We start from the raw sequence: 15,080 nt of genomic DNA on the forward strand, positions 1-15,080 counted from the left end.
GCCAAGTGCCTCAGGGTTAGTCTGAGATGCAGAAGGAGAGGCTGCTTCTACTGGCAAAGAAGACTCATCAGAATTTAGGTTCAATGATCCCATTCATGACAGTCTTCCTATATGTCCCTGTTCTAACTTTCAGGGTGGTATTCTTTCCCAATCAATTCTCTTACTTGAATAGTAAATGACTTGTGAGCCTGGAGAATTCAATTTGCATTGTAATTTAGTCACTTGCAGAATGACATTCTGGATTTGTTTTCCAGCAGTCAAAGCCCTGTGGCTATGGGAGTTGAGGGTCTTCTTTCAGGACAGGCATAGAAGCTTTCAGTCATTTATGTCACATGTGAGCTAGGAATTTAAATCCCTGAGCTCATCATTTTCTTTCCTCACTATATTTAGTGAAATTAGGAGCAACTAGCTGATATCATTGTATTTATATAGTTTGACAAAAATGCCCAGAAGTATCAATTGTATACATGGTCATCCAGGACCTATAGTGTTTGAATAGGGTTACCAATTGTGATATTTTGCATATTTCTATTGTCGTATCCCACTATGGTATGTCAGTGCTTTCTTAACCACTAGAAGTAGAGACATCTATGTCTTTAATTTATTCTTTAAATTTGAAAAGCAAGTCTTTAATTAGAAAATATGAAACATCTTAATCACAAAGGGAAGAATAATTTATTAAGAAAGATATAAAGCACAAGACAAATTGGAAAAGATTGATACATTTAAAATTTAAAAGATTGATATATTTAAAATTAAGAACTTCCATATGCTCTAAGTAGTTATATACATTGTGAAAAGATTAGTATAAAGTATATTATACAAATAATTGACAGTTTTAGTATACAGAATTATTCAATTTTTTAAAAATAATTTTTTATTTACAGTTGATAAACAATATATTAGTTTCAGGTATACAGTCCGGTGATTAGATATTTATATAACTTACAAAGTAGTCACCTCAATAAATCTAGTAATCATCTAACACCCTAACAGTTATTATAGTGTTATTGACTATATTCTCTTTGCTGTACTTTACATCCCTGTGACTGTTTTGTAACTACCATTTCACTCAATTTTTTAAAAATTTTATTGAGTTTATTGGAGTGACATCGAATCTAATCAGAATAGAGATCCAATTCCAGAAACCTTAGAATCAATTCAGAAAATCATCCTTAAGATTATGTTCCTAGATATCCAAGACGGTGCAGAGGTGAGTGGAAGCTACACTAATCTCCAGGATCAATGTGAAGCTACACTTTTCATCAGGATCATGTGAAATTACAACTAAATTTGAGAGAGATCATTCTGAATAACCAACTGAACATTAGCTGAAGAGAGGCCTTATAACCACGGACAGACTGAAGAAACCACTTCACTATAATGAGACTGACCCAGGGGAGGGAGCCGCAGCTGTCAGTTCCTGACACCTCCAAACCAGCTGTGAGGGCCAGTCACAAGCAGTGTCTGACAAAGGCCTATAGCACAGTCTTTGCAGATCTACCTAATAGATAGAAGCAAATACAAAGGAGCAGCCAAAATGGGGAGACAGAAACATATCCCAAATGAAAGAACAAGAAAATTCTCCAGAAGAAGAGCTAGATTCATCTGGAGGCAAACAATTTATCAGAGAGTTTAGAGTAGTGATTGTAAAGATACTAAGTTGTATGAAAAACATAGGCCATAAAAAAGGACCAGTGAGAAATAAAGAATTCAATATATGAAATAATATACTGGAAGGAATAAATAGTAGTAGATTAGATGAAGCAGAGTATTGAATCAGTGATTTGGAAGACAAAGTAAAAAAAAATACCAAGTAGAGCAGCAAAAATTTAAAAAATAAGGAGAGCCTAAAAAAACATTTTGGACAACACAAAGCATAACAACATCCTCATCAGTGGAATACCAGAAGGAAAAAAGAGCAAACAAGTGATTGAGAACATATTTAAAGAAGTAATGACTGAAAACTTCCTTAATCTGGTGAAGGGAAAAGGACACCCAAGTTCAGGAAGCTCAGGGAGTCCCAAACAAGTTGGACTCAAAGGGGTGTACACTGAGATTCATCAAATCAAAATGACAAGCCTTAATTAAATGCAAGAAGAGAATCCTAAAAGCCACAAGAAACAAGCAGATAGTTACATGCAATGGAGCACCAATTAGACCGTCATCTGATTCCTCAACAGAAACATTTCAGGCCAGAAGACAGTGACTGGATATACACAAGGAGAAGAAAATCAAAGATCTACAACCAAAGCTATTTCCCCCAGCAAGGCTATCATTTAAAATTGAGGAGAAATAAGAACCTTCCCAGACAAGAAAAAGCTAACGGAGTTTGTTAACACAACCAGTATGGCAACAAATGTTAAAGGGCTTGGTTTAAGAAGAAGAAGAAGGAGGAGGAGACAGCCAAGGGGAAGAAAAAGAAGAAGAAGAAGAAGGGAATGAAAAAAAGAGGAAAACAGTCTAGCAATAAAATGACACTAAATATATATCAATAATCATCTTAAAAAAGTAAATGGCTTAAATGCTCCAACCAAAAGACAGAGAGTAGCCCAAGGGATAAGAAAACAAGACCCATATATATGCTGTTTCCAAGAGAACCATCTCAGAGGATATACCCAGACTAAAAGTAATGGGATAAGAAAAAATATTTCATACAAATGGAAAGGAAAAAAAAGTTGGGGCTGCAGTACTTATCCAACAAAATAGACTTTAAAACCAAGGCTATATTAAGAGACAAAGAACACTATATAATGATAAAGGGAACAATCAAACAAGAGGATATAACCCTAGTAAACATCTATGCACCCAACACAGGATCAAATCTTGATGGACATAAAGGGAGAGATCAACAGAAATACAGTAATAGTTGGGAATTTTAACACTCCACTGACTACAATGTATAGATGTTCTGGACAGAAAATCAACAAAGAGGCAGTGGCCTTAAACCACACACTAGACCAAATGGAGTTAATTAGTATTTTCAGAGAATTTCATCTCAAAGCAGCAGAACATACATACTTTTCAAGTGCACATGGAATATTTTCTCAGATAGACCACATGTGGGGACATAAAACAAGTCTCAATAAATTTAAGAAGATGAAAATCACATTAAGCATCTTCTCTGATCACAATACTATGAAACTAGAAATCAATCACAGGAAGAAGACAGAAAAACATGTAAAGACATGGAAGCTAAATAACATGTTATTAAACAATGAATGGGGCAAAAACAAGATCAAGGACGAAATCAAAAGGTACCTTGAAACACATGAAAATGAGGAAACAACAATAAAAAATCTGTGGAAAACAGGAAAACCTATCCTAAGAGGGGAAATTCAAGCATTACAGGCCTATCTTTAAAAAAATACAAAACAAAGAAAAGCTCAAATAAACAATCAAACTTTATACTTAAAGGAACTTGGAAAAGAATGAAAAAGCCAAAAGTGAGTGGAAGGAATGTATTAATAAAGATCAGTGCAGAAATAAATGAATAGAGTCTGAAAAAGATACAAAAGATCAATAAATCCAAGAGCTGGTTCTTTGAAAAGATACACAAGATCAACAAACCTTACCAGTTCATCAAGAAAAAAAGATGGGGGACCCAAGTAAAAATCAGAAGAGGAGAAATAATCACTGACACCAAAGAAATACAAAGAATTGTAATAATATATTATGAACAACCATATGCCAACAAACCGGACAACCAGGATGATATGGATAAATTCCTAGAAACATACAATTTTCCAAAAATAAATCAGGAAAGATCAGAATCTGAATAGACAGATTACACTTAGTGAAATTGAAGCAGTAATCAAAATAATCCCAGCTCACAAAAGCCCTGGACTGGATGACTTCACAGGTGAATTTTACCAAATACTCCAAGAAGAACTAACACCTCTCCCTCTTCATAAAATTCAACAGAAAGGAAGGCTTCTGAACTCATTTTCTGAGGCCAGCATTAACCTAATTCCAAAACCAGATAAAGATTCTACAAGGAAAGAAAGTTATAGTTCAATATACCTGGTGAACATAGATGCTAAAATCCTCAAAAAAATATTAGCAAACAATACAGCAATGTATCAAAAAAATCAACCCCATGATTAAGTGAGATTTATTCTGGGAATACAACACTGGTACAACATTCACAAATCAATAAATCTCACTCACTACATAAACAAAATGAAGGATAAAAAACACATGATCTTATCAATAGATGAAGAAAAGCACCTGATAAAATCCAGCAGCCATTTATAATAAAAACTCTCAGCAAAGTGGGAATAGAGGGAACATACCTAAACATAATAAAGGCCATGTATGACAAACTCAGTGCCAGCATCATAATCAGTGGGCCAAAAATACAAGCATTCCCTTTAAGATTAGGAACAGCAGGGATGGTCACTTTCACCACTCTTACTCTACATAGTACTGGAATTCCTAGGACAGCAATCAGACAAGAAAAAGAAATAAAAGGCATCCAAATTGGAAAGCAAGAAGTAAGACTCTCATTATTTGCAGTCAACATGATACTGTGCATAGAGAATCCCAAAGATTCCACCCAGAAACCACTAGAACTGATCATTGAATTCATCAAAAAAGCAGGATACAAAATTAATATCCAGAAATCAGTTGCATTTTTATATGCCAATAATGAACTAACAGAAAGGGAAATTAACAAAACAATCCCATTCACAATTGTTACATAAAGAATAAAACACCTAGGAATAAACCTAATTGAGGATATAAAAGACCTACACTCAGAAAATTATAGGACACTGAAGAAAGAAACTGAAGAAGATACAAATAAGTGGAAGCACATACCATGCTCATGGATAAGAAGAATTAATATAATTAAAATGTCTATACTACCCAAAGCAAACTATAGATTCAATGCAATTCCTATCAAGATTCCAATGATGCAGTTCACAGAACTGGAACAAATATTTCAAAAATATATATGAAACTATAAAGGGCCCCTCATAGCAACAATGATCCTGAGAAAGGAATAAAATTGGAGGAGCCGCACTACTAAATATGAAACTATACTATAAGGCCATAGTAATCAAAGCAGCATGGTATTGGCATAAAAATAGACACATAGATCAATGAAATAAAATTGAAAGCCCAGAAATACACTTACACTTTATGGTCAGAGGAAGCAAGCACATACAATGGGCTACAGATAGTTTATTCAGTAAATGGTGTTGGGGAGAGTAAATAGATAGTTACAGAAATAAGAAACTAGACCACTTTTTACATCACACATGAGAATAAATTCAAAATAAATCGAAGATTTAAATGTTGGACTTAAACCATAAGAATTGTAGATGGAAATGTAGGCAGCAAAATCTTGGATATTGCTCATAGCAATATTTTATTGGATATATCTCCCAGAAAAGGGAAAAAAAACAAAAATAAATGGTACTGCATCAAACTAGAAAGGTTTTGCATAGCAAAGGAAAATCATCAACAAAATAAAAAGACAACCCACAGAATGGGAGAACATATTCACCAATATATCCAATATGAGGTTAATACCCACAATTTATAAAGATATTAGAAAACTCAATAACACAAAAACAACCCAATGGAAAAATGGGCAAATGACCTGAATAAACACTTATCCAAATGGGAAATACAAATGGCCATTAGCCATATGAAGAAAAAAACACCTCAAAGTCACTAGTCATCAGAGAAATGCAAATTAAAACCACAATGAGCTCCCATTTCACATCTGTCTGAATGGCTTTCATCAACAAATCAACAGACAAGTGCTGGCAGAGGATGTGGAGAAAGGGGAACACTTACATTCACACATTGGTGGGAATGCAGATTGGTGCAGCCACCATAGAAAGCAGAATGGAAATACCTCAAAAATTGAAAATGGATCTGCATTTTTAAAGAATATATTTTATTGATTATGATATTACAGCTTTCCCCCCTTTATTCCCTTCTGCCCTGCACAATCCCTCCCACCTGCATTCCCTGCTTTCAGTTCATGTCCATGGCTCATATATAGAAGTTCTTTGACTTCTACATTTCCTATACTATTCTTAACCTCCCTCTGTCTACTTTGTACCCAGCATTTATGCCACTAATTCTCTGTACTTTCTCCCGCTCTCTCCCCCTCCCACTGCCCCACTGATAACCCTCCATGTGACCTCCATTTCTGTGATTCTGTTCCTGTTCTATTGTTTGCTTTGTTTTAGGTTTTTTTTTTTTTTTTTAGGTTTGGTTGTTAATAACTGAGTTTCTTGTCATTTTCCTATTCATATTTTGTTTCTTTTTCTTAGATAAGTTTCTTTAACATTTCATATAATAAGGAGCTGGGTGATGATGAACTTCTTTAATTTGACCTTATCTGGGAAGCACTTTATCTGCCCTTCCATTCTAAATGATAGCTTTGCTGGATAGAGTAATCTTGAGTGTAGGTCCTTGCCTTTCCTGACTTAGAATACTTCTTTCCAGCCCCTTCTTGCCTACAAGATTTCTTTTGAGAAATCAGCTGACAGTCTGATGGGAACTGCTTTGTAGATAACTCTCTCCTTTTCTCTTGCTGCTTTTAAGAGTCTCTCCTTATCTTTAATCTTGGCTAATGTAATGATGATGTGCCTTGGTGTGTTCCTCCTTGGGTCCAACTTCTTTGGGACTTTCTGAGCTTCCTGGACTTCCTGGAAGTCTATTTCCTTTGCCAGATTGGGAAAGTTCTCCTTTATTACTTTTTCAAGTAAGTTTTCAGATTCTTGTTCTTCCTCTTCTCCTTCTGGCACCTCTATGATTCAGATTTTGGAACATTTAAAGTTGTCCTGGAGGTTTGTAAGCATCTCCTCATTTTTTTCAAATTCTTGTTTCTTCATTCTGTTCTGGTTGAATGTTTCTTTCTTCCTTCTGCTCCAAACCATTGATTTGAGTCCCAGTTTCCTTCCCATCACTGTTGGTTCCCTGTGCATTTTCTTTTATTTCACTTAGAATAGCCTTCATTTTTTTCATCTAATTTGTGACCATGTTCAACCAATTCTGTGAGCATCCTGATTACCAGTGTTTTGAACTGTGTATCTGATAGGTTGGCTATCTCTTCATTGCTTAGTTGTATTTTTTTTGGAGCCTTGATCTGTTCTTTCATTTGGGCCATTTTTTTTCTCTCAGTGTGCTTGTTACATAGTAAAGGACAGAGCTTAGGTGTTCACTAGGGCAGGGTAACCGAAGTTGCTGCATTGTGATGCTGTATGTGGGGGAGGGTCCAAAAGGGAACAATAATTTTTGCTCTGCTCTTTGCTGGTTTTTAGTCACTTTGCCTGCTACTCACAATCAAATTGGGTCCTTCTGGTGCTGATTCCTTGGTGGGTGGGTTTGTGTATGTACTAGGATCCTGTGGGTCTCCCCAACTAAGTCTCCTGTGAGACTGGGATTTTCTCCTGCTGCTGCCTCAACCCCCATAGGTGTTTTCAGTCAGAGGTGTGAGGCTTTATTTTCTCATGCTGGAGCCTTGGGTTGTGTGTGTTACATCCCGTCCTTGCGAGCAAGAAGGGTCGGAGACTGCTGGGTAGTCAGAGGTGTTTTATTGGCCAAAGTTTCAAAGTTTTTACCTGCGCAGGGGCGAACTCTCGGGGTGCCTCCGGAGACACACGAGTGCCAAAATGGCTGCAAATGAGAGTCGCGCCTGGCTTACAGACTACTGGGTATTTATATTTTCTAGCAAGCAAGCAAAGGCATACAGAAGCAGAGGTGGCGGTTAGCTATTGGCTTATTTAAAAACGGTGAGGGTCCCTGATTGGTGGGTGCTGCTGCTGGCGGGCACTTTCTGGCGGGCCGGGTTAGTTACCTTATTTGGCTAGAATTTTAAACCCAATTGTTCCCGGATGTTTGTTCATTACCCTGTTCCAGGAACTGCAGATTTGGGTTGGGTAATGCCCTAGTTGTAATTTTCCTAGCTGGGTATAACAGTGTGATCTGTCTCACTCTCCAGTTGTTCCTCTCAGTTTATCTGCTCAAGAATGTGGGACTGCCCTCTCTGCTAGCCACCACCTCACTGGTTCCACCAGCCACTACCTTGCCATGAGTCCTCTCCACCCGGCTGCCCAACTCTGCCCCTCCTACCAGTCTGCATGAATGTTTTTTCTTTAACTTCTTGGTTCTTGGACTTCCATATAGTTCGATTTTTCTGTCAGTTGTAGTTGTGTTTTGCTTTTACAGTTATTGTTGTCTTTCTTTTGGTTGTGTGAGGAGGCACAGTGTGTCTACCTAAGTCTCCATCTTGGCTGTAAGTCAGATCTGCATTTTTTTATTGCTGGTTGAGTATAGTTGTCTGCATTTCCCCTCCACCACTCCATTTTGACCCAGCCATCCCACTTCTGGGAATACATCTGATGGAACCTAAAATACTGATTTGAAACAACATGAGAACTGCTATGTTCACTGCAGCATTACAACTGCCAAGATATGGAAGTAGGCCAAGTGTCCATCATAGATGAGTGGATAGAACAATTATGGGACATTCACACAATGAAACTCTACTCAACTGTAAAAAAAGAGGAAAATTTACCCTTTGTGACCAGTATGGATGGACCTTGAGAATATTATGCTAAGTGAAATAAGCCAGTCAGGGAATGACAAATACCATATAATTTCACTTATATGTGGAATCCAATGAACAAACTGAACTAATAAGGAAAGTGGGGACAGACTTATAGATGGAGAGCAGGGTGACAGCTAGAAGTGGAGATGAGTGTGGAGAGATTGAGCAAAAGGGAAAAAGAACTCATGGACATGGGCAACAGTGTAGTGATTGCTGGGGAGAGGGGGTATAAAGGGACTAAATGATAGTGGGGAAAAAAGTACAATAAAAATTAAATCAAATAAAAAATGTTATGTTCCTGCAGGGCCACTTTTAGTACCAAATTCTGCATTAGAGTTTAACAAAACAAAACAATGAAATGCATATATAGATATCTATGTCCTCTATATCTATCTATCATTTAGAGAGAGAAAGAGAAAGTGAGAGAGAGAAAGGAGAAAGAGATTTGATAGAAATGACTCATCACGTTGAGGCTTGGCAAATCCAAATTCTGATGAAGGAGGTCAGCAGGCTAGAGACTCAGAGTTACAGCTTGATTTCAAAGACAGTTGTTTGAAAAACCAGGAAGAGTTAATATTAAAGATAGAGTTTGAAGGCAGTCTGGAGAATTCACTCTTGCTTGGAGAGAATGTCAGCCTTTAACTTTATTGGGGCCTTCAACAACTGGAGAAACCCACCCACATAATGAAGAGCAATTGGCTTTACTCAAAGTTCGACTGATTCAAATGCAAATCTCATTCAAAAACACCCTCACAGAAACATCCAGAATAACATATCACTAAATATTTGGGATATTTAGTTCTGGTAAGGTGGCAGATAAGATTAATCTACCTTGATAATCAAGGATAGTCTTACTGTTTTAAGGCGAGCAATTAGCAAACTTAATCCTTTTCGCTAAAAAATCTAACATATTCACTGGTATAACAGAAATCTCTTTAAACTGATGAAGGGTATCCATAAAATTCTACATTGAACATATTTAACTATGAATGCTAAATAATTTCCTTTAAATTGAAAATCAAAAGAAGTGTGCCCACTACTACTGCTTCAATTCACCATTTTCCTAGAGGTCTTAGTGAGCATAGTAAGATGAGGAAAAGCAATAAATCCTATAACAATTGGAATTAAAGAAAGAAGTCATTATTCTTAAGTGATGTAATTGTCTATATAGAAACTGCAAAATACTTGCAGACAAATTATTAGAATTACCAAGCGAGATTAGTTAATTTGGGATATAGGACACATACAAAGGTCAGCTGTATTTAGAATAAGATACATAGGCTAAAAAGATATATTTATAAAAACAATAAAACAAGCAATGAGCAAGACTTTTATGCAGAAATCTATAAAACTTTCATGAAAAGTTATTAACACCACCTAAATAAATGAAATGCCATACCATGCTCATAGTCACATTATATTAAAAAGTCAATTGTCTGCAAACAGACTTATTCAATATTATGTCAATCAAAATCCTCACAGAATTCATGTTCTTTTCATGAAACTTGCAAATTTATCCTAAAATTAGTATGAAATTTCAAAGCCTCAAGAATAACTAAGACATGACTAACAGAGAAAAGTTGAGAGTTACCCTGTCAGATTTCAAGGCTTTTTATAAAGATATACAACATTACAAAGTTATATTTTATATTTGTTACAGCATAGTACTGACATTGTTTTATTTGAGGCAGAAATGGAAGAGAATAGAGAGGCCAGAAAACCAACGTAAATAATGCAAATCTGATATATGGCAGAAGTGGTATGGCAGATCGCTGGAGAAGAGACACTATTAAATAAATGTTTTAAGAAACTGAGTATCCAATAAAGATAATGGATCACTAATCTCAGACACAAAATAAATGTCTGATTAAACATTTAAATGTCACAGTACAAACTTTAAAATTTATAAAAGCTGTATGTTGAGTGTATATAGAATTCATAGCATATTTAGAAGTGTACCATTAAGACACTTCTGCCAAGATGGAGGCGTAGGTGGACATACTTTGCCATCTCGCACAACCAAGTTTAAAAACAATAAAGTTTTAGCAACAAAAATGCAGCCAACCACAAAAAATTGAACTATATGAAAGTTTGTAACAACGAAACCTTTTGAGAAATCCACTGACAGTCTGATGGGAACTCCTTTGTAGGTGACTGTCTCCTTATCTCTTGCTGCTTCTAGGATTCTCTCCTTCATTTTAATCTTGGCTAATGTAATGATGTGCCTTGGTATGTTCCTTCTTGGGTCCAACTTCTTTGGGACTCTCTGAGCTTCCTGGATTTCCTGGAAGTCTATTTCCTTTGCCAGAAGAAAAACAAGATAAAAAAGATGAATAGTGAAAGGACAGCAAACTCACAGTTATCAACAACCATACCTAAAACAAAAGCAAATTAAGATGACAGCTAGATCAGGAGTGAACCATAGAATTGAAGATCACGTGGAGGGTTAGCAACAGGGGAGTGGGAAGAGGAGGAAGGGGGAGAAGGTACAGAAAATAAGTAGCACAGATGGTGGGGAGAAAATAGATAGGGGGAAGGCAAGAATAGTATAGGAAATATAGAATCTAAAGAACTTGAGACACTTGTTCATGAACTAAAGGGGGTGGAATGGTGGGGAAGGGGTGTGCAGGCTGGAGGGGAATGGAGGGGGGAAAATAAAACAAACATAATGGCATGATCAATAAAATAAAAAACAACAACAACAACAACAAAAAACAAACCCTTCAGCCAAACCAGTAATAGGGGCAAAGCCAGCAGCAGAACCAGGTGGTGCAGGAAAGGTCCATCAGACTGAGCCAGGTGTGCGACCCAGGCAGGTCAGCAGCCATGGGTGGATCCCAGGTGTGGAGTAGCGGGTGGACCCACTGAGGGTTGACCACAGTCACACATTTGCTTGCAGATAAACTGGTGAAGGAGTGAGCAGTGAGATGGACCACACAGGCCCCAGCAGGGAGAAGCAGCACAGGGGACCGCTATTGTCCCTCTCTGACCCCGCCCCCACATACACTGTCACAAACCAACCACCTGGGTGGACCTGTCCTGGTGAACACCTAAGGCTCCGCTCCTTATACATAACAGGCAGGAACAGATCAAAACATGGCTCAAGAACAACTCAGAGCCCCAGAGCCAATACCTCTAAGTGATGAAGAAATAGCCAAACTTTCAGATGCACAGTTCAAAACACTGGTGATCAGGATGCTCACAGAACTGGTTGATTTTAGTCACAAATCAGAGGAACATATGAAGGCTAAACTAATTGAAACGAAGGGAAATGCACAGAAAACCAATAGTGATGAAAAGGAAACTGGGACTCAAATCAAAGGAGTGGATCAGAAGAAAGAAAAAAATGACCAAACAGACAAGAATGAAGAAACAAGAATTCAAAAAGAATGACAGGCTTAGGAACCTTCAGGACATCTTTAAATGTTCCAACATCCAAATTATAGGGGTACCAGAAGGGGAAGAGGAACAGCCACCAGTGGAAAACTTATTTGAACAAATAATAAAGGAGAACTTCCCCAATCTGGCAAAGGCAATAGACTTCCAGGAAGTCCAGGAAGCTCAGAGAGTCCCAAAGAAGTTGGACTCAAGAGGGAACACACCAAGGCACATCATCATTACATTACCCAAGATTAAAATGAAGGAGAGAATCCTAGAAGCAGAAACAGATAAGGGGATAGTCACCTACAAAGGAGTTCCCATCAGACTGTCAGCTGATTTCCCAAAAGAGACCTTATAGGCAAGAAGGGGCTGGAAAGAAGTATTCCAAGTCATGAAATCCAAAGACCTACATCCAAGATTGCTCTATCCAGCAAAACTTTCATTTAGAATGTAAGGGCAAATAAAGTGCTTCTCAGATAAGATCAAATTCAAGGAGTTCATCATCACCAAGCCCTTATTATATGAAATGTTAAAGGGACTTATCTAAGAAAAAGAAGATAAAAAAGATGAATAGTGAAAGGACAGCAAACTCACAGTTATTAACAACCACACCTAAAACAAAAGCCAACTAAGAGGACAGCTAGATCAGGAGCAGAACCATAGAAATGGAGATCACATGGAGGGTTAACAACAGGGGAGTGGGAGAAGAAGGGGGGAGAAGGTACAGAGAATAAGTAGCATAGACAGTAGGTAGAAAATAGATAGGGGGGAGGGCAAGAATAGTATGGGAAATATAAAATCTAAAGAACTTGAGACATGTGGTCATAAACTAAAGGGGGCGAATAGTGGCGGAGGGGATGTGCAGGGTGAAGAGGAATGAAGGGGGAATAGAACAACTGTAATGACATAATCAATAAAATATATTTGAAATTAAAAAAAGAAATGTACCATTAAATGAAAAGTTTGATAAGTCTCAAATGACTGCAAGGAAGAACTCAGGAAGAGAGATAGGCATGCATGGTTCTCTTCTAAAGTCACATAGAACTGCTCAAATATAATTTCCAAATGAACAAGGGCACATTTATAAGAAATTAGGCACTTATCACTTAGGGGGCTGTTTGATTCACGCATATCTTTTATTTGATTGCATTATTCTTGGATGTACATAACTTCTTATCTCACAGTTCAACTCTTATACATTTTGACCTAAATTTTCTTTTCTTAGACTTACTTGTGGGAGCCAAAAAGCTTGTTTTTAACTGTACTCTTAGGCTATGTCTATGTTGAAATTGTTTTTGAGAAGAGATTGATAGTTCTCAGGCTCACTTGCTCCTTGTTTATGAGATCTCCTGGTGACGGAGGGGGCACAAATGTTTCCCTTTGTTACATTCTTCATTTTGAAACGAATCTGTACCTAACATTTTGAGAGGAATATATTTAAAACATAATAAAAACAAAATAAATTTAATACTTTATGCCACTGAAAATTAAACAATAAATCACTGTTATAGCAGAATTTGAAATGCTTTTGGTTTTTCTTTTTAAAATAATGATTTAACAATTTGTAATCCCCAGGCGTGCAGTCCTGGGAAATTTCTAGCCAAGGGCACAGTAGCTCTTCATAAAATCAACTAAACGATTTTTATGAGATTTTCCACAGGGAAATAATTTCAAATTTGCTTTCTCCTGATACGCAGAAGCTTCTCTTTTCTCTTTATAGCTAGTAAGTTTTATTTAAAGCATATAAAGTTGTATAACATTATACTAAATAAGCTTTTATTTAAAATATAAATTATTTCATCAAAATGGTATATTTAAAATTAAATTAATTTTGTGGGTTATTTTTATTACGCTTCTTGTATGGTCCTGAATAATCAAGTGATTGTAACTCATTATTGAAGGAATAATTTTATACACATTAATAGATATAATATTCAGACTAAAATTATGTTACCTAATTTGTAGGCTTGACCCTCTAAAATATATCAGTATAATTACTGATGTGCTATTATATATACTAAGGACTTTTTCATTTTCAGAAGAGCACAAAATTGAAATTCCATACTTTGACAACCTTTATCTGGTGGAGTGCTGATAAATGTTTAACAATTGGTACTTAGGAAAAGTAGTACTGGTTATTGTGTAAAAACTCCTAACATTGCTGATTTAAAACTACCAAAGTGAATATGCAGAACTGAACATCAAATTAGGAAGAAATGCACACAATTGGCTTTTCTGAGCTGGAAAGAGCTCACTCCAGCACACTTCTACATATTCTTCATGTTATATTGACATAATTTAAAATAACAAAATTAAATTCAATTTATATTAATAGACTATTTACTCCAAACCAATTCCATTCAAGATACTGAGGACCCCTCTAACTATATAGTATATATACGATATGTTTGTTTGTATATTGCAACCAACTCACCACCAATAAGTGCAGGAGAGGATGTGGAGAAAACAGAACCCTACTGCACTGTTGGTGGGAATGCAGACTGGTGCAGCCACTGTGGAAAACAGTATGGAATTCCCTCAGAAAACTAAATGTGAAACTGCCTTTGGACCCAGCAATTCCACTGCTGGAATTATACTCCAAGAATCCTGAAACACCAATTTAAAAGAACCTATGTACCCCAATGTTCGTAGCAGCACAATTTACAGTAGCCAAGTGCTGGAAGCAACCTAAGTGCATCACTAAGTGAGCTGATCAAAAAACTATGGTATGTTTACACGATGGAATACCATGCAATAGAAAGAAAGAAGGAGCTCCTACCCTTCAGGACAGCATGGATGGAACTGGAGAGCATCATGCTAAGTGAAGTAAACCAGGCAGTGAAAGACAAATACCGTATTATCTCTCCTATAAGTGGAACCTAATCAACAAAACAGACAAGTAAGCAAAATGCAACCAGAGACATTGAAATTAAGAACAAACAGAAAACAACCAGAAGGGAGGAGAAAAGGGATAATGGGTTGGGGGGAAGAGGGGAGTGTTGACAAGGAACACGTGTAAGGGACACATGGACAAAGCCAAAGAGGGGTAGGGTCAAGGGTGGGAGGTAGGGATGGCTGGGAGGGGCATTGTGGGGGGAAATGGAGACAGATGTACTTGAACAAT

Source organism: Artibeus jamaicensis, unplaced genomic scaffold (assembly GCF_021234435.1).
Source record: "Artibeus jamaicensis isolate MK-2021 breed Jamaican fruit bat unplaced genomic scaffold, CSHL_Jam_final scaffold_584, whole genome shotgun sequence".
NCBI classification, from domain to species: domain Eukaryota; kingdom Metazoa; phylum Chordata; class Mammalia; order Chiroptera; family Phyllostomidae; genus Artibeus; species Artibeus jamaicensis.